This window comes from Oryctolagus cuniculus, chromosome 2, assembly GCF_051225735.1.
Source record: "Oryctolagus cuniculus isolate XC-2025 breed Fujian yellow rabbit chromosome 2, ASM5122573v1, whole genome shotgun sequence".
Lineage (NCBI taxonomy): Eukaryota > Metazoa > Chordata > Mammalia > Lagomorpha > Leporidae > Oryctolagus > Oryctolagus cuniculus.
The window spans coordinates 64,203,964-64,219,811 of NC_142868.1; the positions used below are offsets into that span (position 1 = coordinate 64,203,964).

Below are 15,848 nucleotides of genomic sequence, written 5' to 3' on the forward strand. Positions count from 1 at the left end.
GAAAGGTCTCCCATCCACTGGTTCACTCCCCAAATGGCCACAGTGGCCAGAGCCGGGGCAATCCAAAGCCAGGAGCCAAGAGCTTCTTCTGGGTCTTTCTGGGAGCAGGAGACCAACCACTTGGACCATCTTCGACTATTGTCCTACAGCAGAGATGCTGGATCGGAAGAGGAGCAGCTGGGACTCAAACCAGCACCCATATGGGATGCTGGTGCTGCAGGTGGCGGCTTAACCTAATGTGGTACAGCACCAGCCCCAAAGTCTTTAGTCTTTAAATGTCTGTATGCACTTATTAGTCCATATATATAATGAAGATAGAACTGTTTAAAATAGGAGATAACAAGGAGCCAACAGCCACTATGAGGGTGGTGCCAAAAAGATTCAAGAGTGAATGAAGAAGTGAAAGCCTGCACAAATAGAGCTAATCTGATCATCATAAATCCATATTATGGCTTTAAGTCCATTAAATTTGTTTATACTCCCGAGTACATAATTACACACATATACTTTTAAATCTTTTGGAAGGAATCAACTCATTATCTTGAAAACTGGTAAGTAATAATAAATAAATATAGCACTAATGAGCCAAGTAGAAGGAAAGTGTCCATTTATATAAACATTGCAGGTAATAAATGAACAATTAACAACACAGGACATCACTATTTTTGTAGCCTCTGATGAATGCAGATAAGTACATTAACAATGGTCACAAAAATTAAGATAATCAGACATAGTGTGTCTCGGGTAGTCTTGTCAAAAATCATTATGAAAATGATTATGAGGCCCTGTGCTGTGGCATAGCTGATTAAGCCACCACATGCAGCACCAGTATCCCATATGAGCATCGGTTCAAGTCCTGGCTGCTCCACTTCCATTCCAACTCTTTGCTGTGGCCTGGGCAAACAGTAGAAGATGGGCCTGGTCCTTGGGCCCCTGCAACCACGTAGGAGACCCGGAGGAAGCCCTTGGCTCCTTGCTCTGTTCGGCCCAGCTCCTGTCATTGCAGTTATTTGGGGGGTGAACCAGCAGATGGAACATTTCTCTCTCTCTATCTCTCTCTCTCTTTTTCTCAACTCTGCCTTCCAACAAACTAATAAATCTTTTTAAAAAATGATGATGATGAATCCAAAAAGAGTAGCAAAGTATATGAAGGCTTCCTTTATTCTGGGCAAATGGATTGAATACAAGTCCAATCCAGTCTCTCCACTCAACTGCCAATTTGCAGAATACTCAAAAGACAGAGGAATATTCTGAACTGCATCAAAAGTATCACTCAGCAAAATGCAGGTGATGGGAACTCTGCAAGTGAAATAGCCTAAGTTCTTCAATCTAATGTAAGAAAATGAAAGGGATAGAGGAGAAACCTATAGATTAAAGGAAACTTTTAAGAATCCATTTTTAATGGGCAAGACTCAACTATAATCTCTAGGAATTCACAGTTGAGTGATAAAACTATAAAAAGAAAAAGTCAAGAAAGTTATTACTATCAAAGTCAAGATAATAGTTACTTATGTGGGAGAGAGGGTTTGTGATTGGGACGTGAAGCATGGCAGCGGCTTCTTTCTGGTGCAGCTGACAATGTTCTATTCCTTGACCTTGGTGGCATTTGCCTTATAAGAATTTTTCGAGCCATGCATTTGAGTTCTGTGTTTTATGTGTCTGTTTTACTATACATTGAACAGATTTTGAAACTGGAAAAGTCCTTGGAGCAGCTTCTGTTTCACTCTCCTAATTCTACATTTCCTAAAGCAGCTTCCTTTTTAAAACCTTTTATTTGTTTGTGAGGCAGAGAGACTGAAAGGAGGACAGATATATATATATATATATATATATATATATATATACACACACACATACATACATATATACATATATATATATATATTAGAGAGAGAGGGAGAGAGAGAGAGAGAGCAGATCTCATCTGCTGGAATTTAGAGCAGAGCAGGGACTTGAACCCACATACTCCACTAGGAATGCAGGTGTCCCAAACCAGGGTCTTAATTGCTAGGCCAAATGACCATCCCTAAAGCAACTTCCTTACCTGAAGGCCAACTCTAGCCCTTCTACATCTCCAGAGGCTCTGTCCTCTGAGGGGCTCCCTCTTTCTTCCTTGTTATATTGTCATTTCTACAATGATCATCACTGTAGCTTAGAACACGATGCCCTGCATGTTTTCCCTGCCCACAGACCCCTTCTGAGAGAGCAGTAACCTGAGATTCCATATTTATAGGTCACTATGCTTAGTTGTATGAGTTTTTGGTACCCTGCCCACAGCTAAGAGAAGTAAAGGTATAGATTTATCCAACATATATTTACTAAGTACATTGTACCATGTATTATAGCAGTGAAGAGAATAGATAAAGGCCCTTGTCTCCTGGGTCAGCATTGCCATGGTTGATCCTTTGGCGATGATACATTTGAGGACCAAATGGTCATGATCATCACTTCTAACCCTTATCAGTGTTTGCTTACTACATTCCAAGGACTGAGCTAAACATTTGAACATCATTGTTTCTTGTCTGGTCCTGACACTAACCCAAAGAGTTAGTTTTTAACCCTAGCATCATTTTTCAGAAGAAAAAATAGTGAAGCCCAGAAAATGTGAATAATTCAGTTTAATTTATACTGCTAATCAGTGGTGGATCTGGAATTCAACTCAAGAAAGTTCAAACTTCAAGACATTAAACATGATCCCTGGAAAACCCAGCAATAATCTTTTCCATTGGAAAATGTGAATTACTGTAGGATGTAAACTATGAGCAGACAAACTGTACGCATAAGCCATATCCAGCTATATCATCTCTTGGCCCCATAGCTGGCACCGTCTGTGTATATGCATAATTAGCACCACGTGAACCCTGCCTGGACTTGTCATTGGCAGCCTCTGGAGCAGAAGCCCAAGTGGATCCCACTTGAGCCTCAGCTGGGATGGCTGAATAGCTCAGGCTGGGCATGCTGGGCATGCAGGGAGCAGACACGAGAGGACGTGTACAGCAGGGAGTACTTAGGTACCAAGGGTGCTTCTCTGGAAAACTTGTCCTCTGGGTCCTGCTCTGGGCCTGCGATTGGTGGGGCAGCTTCAAAAATCCCTGAAAAGTCTTTGGGGTCTTTCTTTCACTTTCATGATCAGGAAGACCTGGCTCCCTTATATCCATGGTCATCTCTTTATCCAACAGTCACTTGGTCACACCCTTGGTTTGCTGTCCTAAATATACATTTTCATTCTTTATGTGGCCAGACTGAATCTTCTAAATACTTCCACAGTGCTTCCCTTTCATTATAAACTCTGTCTTTAGATAAATTTCTCTACTCTCATATCATAATGAATGTACTTATAAGTAGCCACACAGCTGCCTATATGCTTTGATGGTTAGGTATTTCTTCTATCAGATGAACTACATCATCTCTCTTTTTTTTTTTTTTTTTGACAGGCAGAGTGGACAGTGAGAGAGAGAGACAGAGAGAAAGGTCTTCCTTTGCCGTTGGTTCACCCTCCAATGGCCGCCATGGCTGGCACACCGCGCTGATCCGATGGCAGGAGCCAGGTGCTTCTCCTGGTCTCTCATGGGGTGCAGGGCCCAAGTACTTGGGCCATCCTCCACTGCACTCCCTGGCCACAGCAGAGAGCTGGCCTGGAAGAGGGGCAACCGGGACAGAATCCGGCGCCCCGACCAGGACTAGAACCCGGTGTGCTGGTGCCGCAAGGCGAAGGATTAGCCTAGTGAGCCGCGGCGCCGGCCCTACATCATCTCTCTAAAGTTCTGCCTTCCATAAAGTCCTAAGGCATGGGTGTGATTCAGCCAAATTCTCTACCACTTCATATAAAGATGTCCTTCCCTCAAGTTTCCAATACCTTTTCCTCATTTCAATCTAAGACCTCATCAGAATTGTGTTTACCATCCGTATTTCTACAACATTCTGAGAACAACCACTTAAGCTATCCTGAAGAAGATTTAGGCTTTGCCTACAGCTCATTTTTGAGCCCTCACCAGAATCATCTTTAATGATCCATCCATAGCAATCTAATCTTTTCAAGCCTGTTCCTCCAAATTCTTCCAGTGAATTCTTCAATCCAAAGTTGCTTCCACATTTTCAGGTATTTATTATAGCAACAACCCATTCTCAATACCAGTTTTCTGTTTTATCCTATTTTGTGCTTCTATAACAAGATAACACAGACCAGGTAATTTATAAGAAGGAAATATTTATATCCTACAGTTCTGTAGATTAAAAAGTCCAATACTGAAGGGCCTGCCTTTTATAAGGACCTTCTTGCTGCAACATCCGACGGTAGAAGGCAGAAGAGTAAAAAGCATTCATGGGAGAGGAAGAGTTCCAAACTCATCCTTTTCATCAGGAACCCATTCCCATAATGCTGGCATTAATGCTTTCATGAGGGCAGAGTCCCCATGATCTAGTTATCAGTTAATACCTCTTATTACTTCTGCATGGGGATGAAGATTCCAACACAAGAATTTATGGAACATATTCAAACCAGAGCAATGGCTTTTACATTTTTAAGTGGTTGACAAAATATGAAAGAACAAAATTTTATGACATCTGAAACATATGAAATTCAAATTTCATTGTCTGTAAATAGTGTTTTATTGGAACGCAGTCATGAGGACCCATTTATGGGCTGCCTGTGGCTGCTTGTGGGCTACAATGGCAGCACTGAGAAGTTCTATCAGAAGCCATATACCCTAGAAAGAATACTTACTGTCTGGGTTTTTAGAGAAAAAAACTTGGTGACTTCTGATCAAGAGAATAGATGGGTGTACCTAAAGAGAGAGAAGAAAAACTAGCCAGAATCCATTAGCAAACGTAAGTACTGAGTCACAGAGAAGAGCAGAGGCACGGTTGCCTAGGCACAGTAGGGACAGAAGAGGAAGCAAGAGTAGACGAGTGCTATGGTTTGAGCAGGATTTGGCTCCTGAACTCATGCAGGCATTTAAACTCTGAGGCAGTAAGTAAATTGCACTAAGAGAGTGAAAGCTTCATTCAGGTATGAATTACAGGGGGTGGGTTTAGTGGAAGCCCTCAGATCTCTGGGGGAGTACCCTCAGAAGACTGATCAGGAAAGCCGACTCGGGCCTACCCACTCTCTCTCCTGCCTCACCCTGTGATCCTTCATGTGATACTCTGTGCCACCCTGGGACTCGGCTAGCAAGAACGCCTTCCCAACCAAGGGGGCAGCCTGATTTTGGACTGTGAACCTCCAGCACCATGAGTCAAAATACACCTTTTCCTTCGTAAGTGGCTTGTTTCGGGTACTTCATTATAGTGGCAAAAAGCTGTCTAGTACACTAACTTACCAAAACTTCAGAGGAGCTCACAATACTTCAAACCCTGTTGTCCCATGAGACTTGCTTTGTAGTGGTTGAGACAGTTAGTGTTCAGCCTTATCTCTTTAGGTATCCATATAATAAACTCCAAATCAGCTGCAGGTAAGATAAGCACATCTCTGCTTCTGATATCACACAAAAGTCCAACACACACTTGGCTTTAATTATCTTCTTTGACTCCAGTTTCCTCTGAATCTGCCACCAAGACCACTAATAAAATGTCTGATTGAGTCTGTGATTGCAGAGCTAGGCAAAATGCTTACAAGTTGTCTAAAATGTAAGTTTAATAAGCTATCTTTTTCTTTTCTATTCCACTGCTCCCACCTGAGTCAGCCATTTCCTCTTGTCTCTCTACAGAATCTTCAAAGGCTACACCTATTCCTTATAGGGTGAAGCCTACAAGATTACACAATTTCAATATATGAAATCTAAAGCTGAACTTATGGCAGTAGAGAATAGCATATTGGTTACCCGAGGCAGAATGGAGGGAGTGATGGTGGTGGGGAACTAGGAGAAGTGGGCCCAAAGGTGCAAAGTCCCAGCCAGCAATTAGAGATAAATGCTGAAGATCTGCTGCCCAACAGTATGATCATAGTTAATTATAATGCGTACTATCAGATTGCTAAAAGAATACCTTTTAAATGTTCTAATTTTTAAAACACATTAAGTATGTGAGGTGATAGATATGTTAATTAGGTTTATATGATCATTCCATAATGCATACATATATCCAAAAATTGTAGTATAATCCCATAAGATTATTATGTGTAAATTTTTTAAAAATATATTTTTCAAAGGAAAACTTGGCTAAGCCCCGTGCTCACCTCTGGGCCCTAAGCTTTTCTGGGTGAAAGCTAGCGATCAGAGAGCCCGGGATGGCCCATTCACCCAGGGATGATATCTCACACTGAACACGTGAGCATGAACAAAGTTGGCTGCAACTCAGTGGGAGGTAGCTGAGGCATATGCAGGAGCTCAAGTGTATTAGAGAATCACTAGGGGTGGGCTGAGAAAGGAGACACAGAACTGCCAGAGAGGAAGGGCATGAGCGGTTTCAGCGATTTATTTTAAAATTGGAAGAGCCGTAGCCTATTGATGCTGCAGAGTGGCAAAACGTGGCATGATGGTAGCAATCAGACTGGTTTGTGTTAGGAGAAAGGCTTTCCTGGATCTGCCTGAGACTAGAAACTCCTTGAGGATGATTTCATTTACTAGACTCATGGAACTGACACAATAACTGATCAATGGCTAGCAATAAGTAGAAGACAATGCTTGATATGTAAGTATTTGGGATTCCTTGTCCAATATAATAGAATCATGCTTTTAGAAAGTTAATCTCGAGCCGGCGCCGTGGCTCAATAGGCTAATCCTCCACCTTGCGGCGCCGGCAAACCGGGTTCTAGTCCCGGTTGGGGCGCCGGATTCTGTCCCGGTTGCCCCTCTTCCAGGCCAGCTCTCTGCTATGGCCAGGGAGTGCAGTGGAGGATGGCCCAGGTGCTTGGGCCCTGCACCCCATGGGAGACCAGGAAAAGCACCTGGCTCCTGGCTCCTGCCAGGATCAGCGCGGTGCGCCGGCTGCAGCGGCGGCCATTGGAGGGTGAACCAGCGGCAAAAAGGAAGACCTTTCTCTCTCTGTCTCTCTCTCACTGTCCACTCTGCCTGTCAAAAAAAAAAAAAAAAAGAAAGTTAATCTCACAAGAAATGCATAGAAGAACTCTTTCTTGGGAACTCCTCAAGCAAGGCTAAAATTGTTTCAGAATCGCACACATGTGGTGAGTGAACACTGGGGTGTTCCCTTGCTCTGTAGTGTCTGCAGTAAGAGACGAGAGAGGAGGGGAGTGAAGAGCCCAGCGGTGGGTATCAGACCATCTAGGTCGGGTCTGCTTCTGCCTCCCAGAATCCGTCTGACCTCGGCCAGTTTCTTAGCCTCTTTAAGCTTCTGTCTTCTTATCTATAAACTGGGATCAGGATTGTGCTTATCTGCTGGGGTTAGTGGGAGGATTAAATGAGATAAGCTACATCAAGTACTCAGGCAAGCATCTGGCACTCAGTAAGTGCTCAATAAATGTTCCCTATCCTCTGAACTGCATTATCTTGTGCACTAGAATATTGTAGTGAGAGTAGCAACTGAAGAAGGTGATATTCAAGTGAATTAGCTTTATAAAAAATTGACTGTTTTTATTCTTTCAGCTAAAGAATTTCCAAAATAAATCTCTTTTTACAAGTCTAAAGGTTGACATCCTTAAAAAAAGTTTCATGAAAAATAAGAGGCTAACATAGAATCATACTCAGCTGGTATTTATAAAATGTCTCTAAATATATATCTACATATATATATATATATAAAGTTCATCATTTTATTTGTCTTTATTTTAAAATACATATTTATTTGAAAGCCAGAGGGAAAAGGAGAGATCTCCTATCTGCTGGTTAACTCCTCAAATGCCTTTAACAGCCAAAGTCAGGAGCTGTCAAATGCCTTTGACAACTGAAGACAGGAGCCTGGAACACAATCTGGGTCTTCCATGTGGATGACAGGGTCCCAAGTACCTGAGCTATCAACTGCTGCCTCCCAGGGTGCACATTAGCAGAGAGCTGGATTCAGGGCCAGAGCGAGTACACAAACCCCACACCACGATATGGGATGTGGTGTCCCGAGTGGCCTCTTAACTCCTAAGCTAAATGGCCACCTCGTGAATACACATATTAACCTGTCCATTTTAGAAGTAGACTAAGCATCTAAAAAGTCCTTGAACATGTAAATATGCCTAGTGAATGCATTATAGAGAATTACAATGGAAAACCAACAAAGACACACTTTAATATTGCCTGAGACACTAGAAAAAATATTTTAAATACTAAAATCCTGTCAAACTAAAGACAGAGGATGCCAGTTTGTGCCCTGGCTGCTCCACTTCCAATCTAGCTCCCTGCTAACATGCTTGGGAAAGCAGCAGAAGATGGCCCAAGTACTTGGGCCACCTCACCCACGTGGGAGACCTGGAAGAAGCTTCTGTCTTCCGGCTTTAGCCTGGTCCAGCCCCAGCTGTTGCAGCCATTTGGGGAGTGAACCAGCAGATGAAAGATCTCTCTCTGTGTCTCTCCTTTCTCTCTCTGTAACTGACTTTCAAATAAAAAAATAAAAACAGAAATCAATTATTCTTTTGTTTCACCTGTAAAAGCTTAATATTTAAGTTGAGAAAAAGGAGTTTCCATTCATTTGACTGTGTTAGTTCAATCAATTGCCCTTTATAATGACATTTCCTAGCTCTAATTTTTAAATTACAATGAAGAGTAAAGTAGAAAAGAATACCAGCGAACATACAAGAGTACCTTGAAAAGTCCAAGGGGAAAATGAAGGAAGGGAATGAGGATTTTTTGAGTGCAAAATTTTTTTTTTCATAATACATGGAAAATATGTATTTTGAGAAACGTAAGCATGGATCTCAAAATTTGGTATGCACAAAAATAAACTCATGTTTTAATTCCATATTTTCATAAACTTTTCAAAGTACCTGCATACAAGTCATGCTTCACTTATATCTTCCCTACTAGGCAAAGCCCAAGTCACAAGGTCTGCCATCCAGGGCCACCCATCACTCATCCCTTTGCCCATAGAAGTCCCTTTTCTCTGCTGACAGCAGCCAACGGAAAGGAATTCCCCTCATTCAACATCAGCACAACACTCTCTTTTGACATCAAAGCTTGGCTCCAAAGGTGCTTTTTAAACCATTATGGCCATGCCATTACAATAATGGTAACATGAGTATGAATACTGAGTGACAAATAACACTTGATATACAAATGGTCCCTTTCAAGCTCTCTGTAATGTCTCTCAAGAAATGAAGATGAGCCCTATCTTTCATGGATTGGCACAGATATATACTGTATCAGATGTTCTTTCTGTTTGCAGACACTGTATTCTGTATTCTCCTAGAGGCATCTCAGATTTTTTAGTGTAGATCACAGCTCTCTTGTTCATTGTAGGTAAAAGGATGAGAAAACACAATGCCTCCCTTTGGCACTAATCTAGGTTTATACCAAGTTAGTAAATGTTTGGCAATCAATGAGGTCGAGTTTTTGAGTTTTGATTTGTGCAGTTTGCCAGTGTCTGTGGTATAAATGATCCCACCATGACCAGTTTCAACCTGCCAGTGCAGCAGCATCAAACATGGAATTGGGAAGAAATGCAATCAGTTCCCAAACATGCTGGGTACCAGTGTGTTCCATTGAAAAACATGGCTTCGGACTGGAAAACCAGAAATCCAAGTAGAACCAATGATTGCTATTTACCACAATTCCCTCTAATAGAGCCCAGCCATTTCTGTTCTTCTTTGGTGAATCCCACCATCACACCTCATGGGTCATCCTGTCCAGGGACCTGGATAGTAACTGCCACCTTTGCTGTGAAAAGCCACAGAGTCTTCTTAACAAATCTTCCAGGGTCATTCCTTTCAACTCTTGTCTTAAGACATTGGGTTATTTTCCAATCCCTGATGTTACCCAGAAAGCAGAACAAGTAAAGATACTGGGGTGATTATTCTCAATATTCTCTGGAATATTTTTTGGTAGAGATGTTCATTTCTTTGAGATTAGATTCCTATTCTCAGACGGTGGAAGTCAACTTCAGAATGTGTAAGAATCACCTGGGAAAATTGTTAGCAATGCATCTTTCCAATCCTCCCCATCTTTGCTGCATTTACAGTCACCCCAGTTGCTGGAAGTTGCCTTGAGGCCTATGCAAAGAGTTTGAGCCAAAGATAAAGTCTGAATGGAACATTCCACAGAAGACAGCACTTCCTTCTGACACCAATTAAAAGTTTAGGGGGGCTCCCTAAGCCACCACCAGCTTCAAATATGTGCTAGAGTGACTGACAGAGTTCCCTGAAAGCTGTAATACTCACAGTTGTGGTTTATTACAGGGAAAGGATACAGACCAAAAGCAATCAAAGAAATAGAGGGTCTGGGCCAGGGGAGTAACCACACAGGAAGCTGCCAGTGTCCTTACCCCAGAGAGTCATCACTTTCCCACTATTGCAGTGTGGCAATACACACAGAGTATTGCCACCCAGGACAGGTTGCCCAAGCCTCAGTATTCAGTGGTGTTTTTTTGTTTTTTCAGCTATTTTTTTATCATTACATGGATATGATTGATTGATTGCCCACATGGTTGATCTCAGTATCCAGGATGCTTGGCCCCAACTCCCACCACAAACCATAGTTACTATCTGGCTAGCCCAAGGCCACCAGGCAGACAAAGACCACTTCCAGATCAAAGGACACACTTCTGCTGGGGCAAGGTTATATTCTTGAATCCACACCCACCCTCTAACGCACCCTCCCAAAGCACTCCCATGTGGAAACACTGTCTTGTCTATCACAAATCAATCTGCTGCTGCGGAGTCTTCTGCTTGAAGCTGAGAGGCCTGCTCAGATTTTATGTATTCATAAATACCAATCCAAAAGTGAAGTCTGCAAGTAGGTCTTTCAGAGTCTTCAGAATTGTTTAAGAAAAATACTGACTATCAGATCCAAATCTGAGCACCTTGGAAGACTGGAGCATCGTAAGTGCTGTGTAAAAGATTGCTAGTATGAATATCAATGTTGGTATTAGCATGTGTTTTTACCTGTGGAAAGCTGTCATAGTTGCCCTACTGTGTGCAGAAATAAAAACAGAATTGTACTTCAGCTCTTGAGCACCATGGGCGAGAGAGCTTTGTAGGAACACTGGGAGTAGGAAGAAGTGGAGGACCCTGCCACATAGCAGCAGCAAGGATTAAGCTGAGATTTGCTTCCAGACCTCCATCTCAGCTTGGCTTGAACTTTTGGCCCCCTCCATCTAGACTGTGCTTGTTCTGTGATATATGAGTAGTCTTCTGTATGGAGTCCTACTTATTTGACTGAGCCTTCCCACACCAATTACACACAGCAGATTTATCACCCACAGATGGGCAGCAAGGGACAGTAGAAGCCTAAGAATCACGGTAAACCAGTCCCCCTAGGCTCAGGAAAGCTGCCCTTGGTGGATGGAGGCTCGTCTGTACCTGCCCCAGTTGCATCTCAGGTAAGGGACCCCAAACAGCAGCTGACCTCTGGTTATATACCACAGGGTCACAGGGCTCACTGGGCTAAAGCCCTGACTGGCGTCCTGTTTCAGTCCCCAGCTGTTCTGATCCGTTCCTCCTTATCCTAGGATGCTGCAAGGCCAGCAGATTCTCCAGTTTTTCTGGAGAACTGCAATAATCTCCCCTTTATTCCTGATTTGACTTCCCGTGGTTTTGAGATAGTCATGTCAACTGTGCTAGAAATGCAGTAAATGGAATATTCCAAAGTAAATAATTTATCAGTTTTGAATAACTCCTCTTACATTAGATTGTTATTATAATTGTTCTAGTAATCACTGCTCTTGACTTCTTACTGTGCCTAATTTATACATTAAACTTTATTGTAAGGATGTGTATTCACAGGAAAAAACATCCCACACAGAGCTCAGTTTCAGGTATGCACTGGGGGGTCCTGGTACAGGGGCAGAGGTTGAACATCCTACAAGAGAGTGGGCAGGGCCAACTTGATTCAGGCCACCTGGAGAACTGTCCTGCAAGTGGCATTGCCCCTCTGGAGTAACGGAGCTTGTGATTCCAATCAAGGGTAAATCTGTCCACAGAGCCAGCAAAGTCACAACCTTTTCAATGAGGGCGAGCCCTTAAAAAGATGTTCCATTTTTTTCTGTTAATCACCTTGCTGAGTGAGTTGAAGGAAATCTGATAGGAAGTTTCGTGATTTACTGAGTAGGCTTAGATTTTTCTTTATGATGCTTCATCTCAAGAGAGAGGTTCAGTCAGAACCACTGTATAACTAAAGGACTTCTTTCCAAATAGTTACACAGCTCTTAGAATATTCAAATTGTTAATTTACCCATTTTTTAGATAGGTAGGTGCAATACAATAAAATGCTTAGCATTTTCAAGGAGTATAAATTAAGGTTCTTAAAGTCACTTTAAATTTGTTTTGACATTTTTCTGTACTTTATCACAATCAGAGAAGCACCTCATATATACAAAGATCCTTCAACAAGTTCATGGGAAAGGGGAATTAAAAGATGAGTTTATTTTGGTGCAAAATTTTGTTGAAACCCAACCATAGTTCTTTCAGAAAATCCATTTTCCATGAACTTTTTGGAAACCCGTCATAGTACTAGTAAAACAAGTGACAGAACTTTCAATGGCCTCTGTTAACCCCTGCAATACCTTGAGTGTTGGAGACCTGCCAGTTTCTCACGCTGTTTGCAGCATCTGCAAATGTCAGCCTGCATGATACTCCCACTACTACCACAAGCCCTCAGCCATGGGTGCATACCTGTCTCTGTTTATATTGGAAGTTACAGGAAACATTCATGTGCTGATAAAATACCTACAGCTGTGGCAATTACCTTTAGATCTTTAAAAAGTCTGTGTTATGAAGGTTTGGTGGTATAGCTCCAATAAGAAGACTTGATATATATGAGACCTTTCCCTTGTTTTATGAAAGCTCCTGAATTCAAGACAACTGAATCAGGAATACTTTCCTTTTGTGTACAGGTACAGTACAGAAATGTACGATGGTCTTGTTGTGATAAATCCAAACAAGTTGATATATAAGAGAGTGCAAAAGTATATATAAAAAAAGTATATACAAGTGATATATCAGAGTTACAAAAATATATTAAGTATCTACATTAATCAAGGTATTTCACTAAGTCCTAGGAATATGAAATAATACATCCTCTCCTCTCCAAGAGTTTACAGGCTAAGACAGGGATGGGTAAGTACAATCATAGAAGCAAATAATTCCTCCAAATTCAAAAGATACTAATTCTGGTGGTGGGCACTTTGTGGCACAGTAGGTTAAGCTTGGCTAGTCCAAGCTTGCAGTCCAGCCTCCTGCTAATATATTTGGGAGGCAGCAGATAATGGCCCAAATACTTAGTTTCCTGCCACCAATGTGGGAGACCCCGATGAAGTCCTAGGTCCTGGCTTTGGCCTGGCTTGGCCTAGCAGTTGAGAGCATTTAGGGAGTGAATGAATGAATGGATAGATTGTGTCTGTCTCTCTCTCTCCCTCTCTCCCCTTGAACCCTGCCTTTAAAACAGATAATTAAATCTTTTGAAAATTCTAAATATAATTGTATAAAAAAGAGTAAAAGAGAAAACCAAGCAAGCATGCAGAATAGAGACTGTCATCACAAAACTCAAAATATGATTTCTGAGGTCTTCTTTCTTCTCCCTTTATTAAACAACCTCAAGACTTTCATTATTGTCTTATTAACCAAGGAATATTCTTAGTCTATTTTTATATTAGCATGATACAATAGAAAATTTACTGTCAAGGAAAGTATCTGAATAATCATATTTAGCTTAATTTCTTACACCTGAAATATTTTGTTATCTACTATCTAAATCAACAACATACCAACTATACTAGTTTTAGATCTGAAGTTAGTTTAGATAGCCAATATAGTAGGCCCAATTCTATAAAACATCTATTTAGAAAATATAATTTTGGATGATTATACCAGTACCCTGATAAAGAAGAATTGCACATAATATTGATCCAGATGTCCTCATTATATTATAATTTATTTTTCTACACATTAACTGTTTATTCACTTTCTCTGATACTTTGTATTTTCAAGTTAATGTAATATTAATACAAACAGAACAGAGTCAGTGTAGTTCATAGATACAATTCTTTTTTAAAGCAAATTTTTAAAAAGATTTACTTATTTATTTGAAAGTCAAAGTTACAGAGAGAGTTTCCATCCTCTGGTTCATTCCCCAAATGGCTGCAATGGCCAGGCTGGGCTGGTCAGAAGCCAGGAGCCAGGCGCTTCTTCTGAGTCTCACTTGTGGGTGCAGGGACCCAAGGACTTGGGCCATCTTCCGCTGCTTTCCCAGGCACATTAGCAGGGAGCTGGATCAGAAGTGAAACAGCCCGGACTTGAGCTGGCATCCATATGGAATGCCAGTGCTACAGGCTGCGGCTTTACCCACTACACCTCAGCACCAGCCCCCATAGATATAATTCTGGGAAAAAGACCTTTCCTCCCTTGCAATTTAATCTTCCCTTCCTCCCTCCCCCCCCCTACTCTGTCTTCCTTTTTAGTTTTTGAGATAGCATTTTTAATTAACATTACAGTCAAAGGCTTAATGATTCACCAGATAAAGAGATCAACAAGTGAAAAGTAGAAAGACCCCAGTTAAGCAGTAATGTAGGCAAGGGTTATTAAACAATTATCAGATGGAAAGATGACCATTTCACCAATGCACAGTAAACTTCACATCATTAAAACTATAGTAGTGCAAACCATTGGTTTGACAGAGATGTAAAAGTTTAGCAGCAATACTGATATAGGCACTTGTTTATTATTTTTGTTTTTTGATTTTTTAAACATTTTATATAATTTATAAGTATAATTTATATATCACACCATGCTCTTTATTATTTATATTTATATTGTGGTTTTGCTATATTGTATAAAATTATATTTATAGAGTATAACATACCCTATAATTTATAATTTATAATCATATATAGCAATTATAGTATATATATGTACACACACATACACTCTATTTATATAGGATCAGTGGGATTTGGACAATACAAACAGAAGTTTTAGATACTGACTTAGCATGACAGAAAGAAAAACAACATACCCTCGCAAACTATGAAAGCTGCCTAACTAATTAAAATGTTGGAAATTAGAACCAATAAGAGAATGGATGCACTTCAGCATAACGACAATGGGAGGAAGAATACATACTGTTACCCAGATGTGTCTACTGTAACATAGCCCAGGACAGGCACACAGCTACAGCTCCCAGACACCTTGGTTACTTGACTGAAGTTGGGACAGCATAGTGAGATCTGATTTTCAATTTCTCCTCTTGTCCTCCAGAAGTTTTTACAGCAAGTGTCCTATGAAATATGTTGATTGTTTATGAAGTGAAGTAAAACTAAGGATGCTCACCCCTAAGTTATTATAAATGGATAAAGCTTAGAAATCATGTAATTGCATATTCAAGAACAGAAGTAGGCAAACTATGACCTATGTGACACACCCAGCCTACCACCTGTTTCTTATATATCCCGTGAGATAAAAATGGATTTTACATTTATAAATAGTCGGGGAAGGGGAACAGAAGAATATTTCATGATGTAAAAAGTAAATTAAGTTCAAATTTTCTTGTCCATGGATAAAATGTTACTGGCACACAGCCATGCTCACGCACGTATGTCTCTTCTTTGACTGCTTTCATCTTCCTTGGCAGAATTGAAGTCACAACAGAAACCCTAATGTCTGCAAAGCCAAAGCATATTTACCCTCTGGCCCATTAGAGAAAAAGCTTGCTGATCCTTGCTCCAAAATATAGATACTTGAGCAGCTCTTACAGGATCTTGAAAGCTTGATCCACAATTAGGGAGTGGGCTTTTCAATTTTGACAGGGGGATTGATGGTAATC

The 15,848-nt window shown here is 41.0% G+C and overlaps 1 long non-coding RNA gene across 1 annotated transcript in view; it reads right to left on the minus strand.

Moving 5' to 3' along the window:
- LOC138848473 (uncharacterized) overlaps positions 1-15,848 on the minus strand; it is a 75,497-nt gene that overhangs the window by 22,967 nt on the left and 36,682 nt on the right. The window lies entirely within an intron of this gene.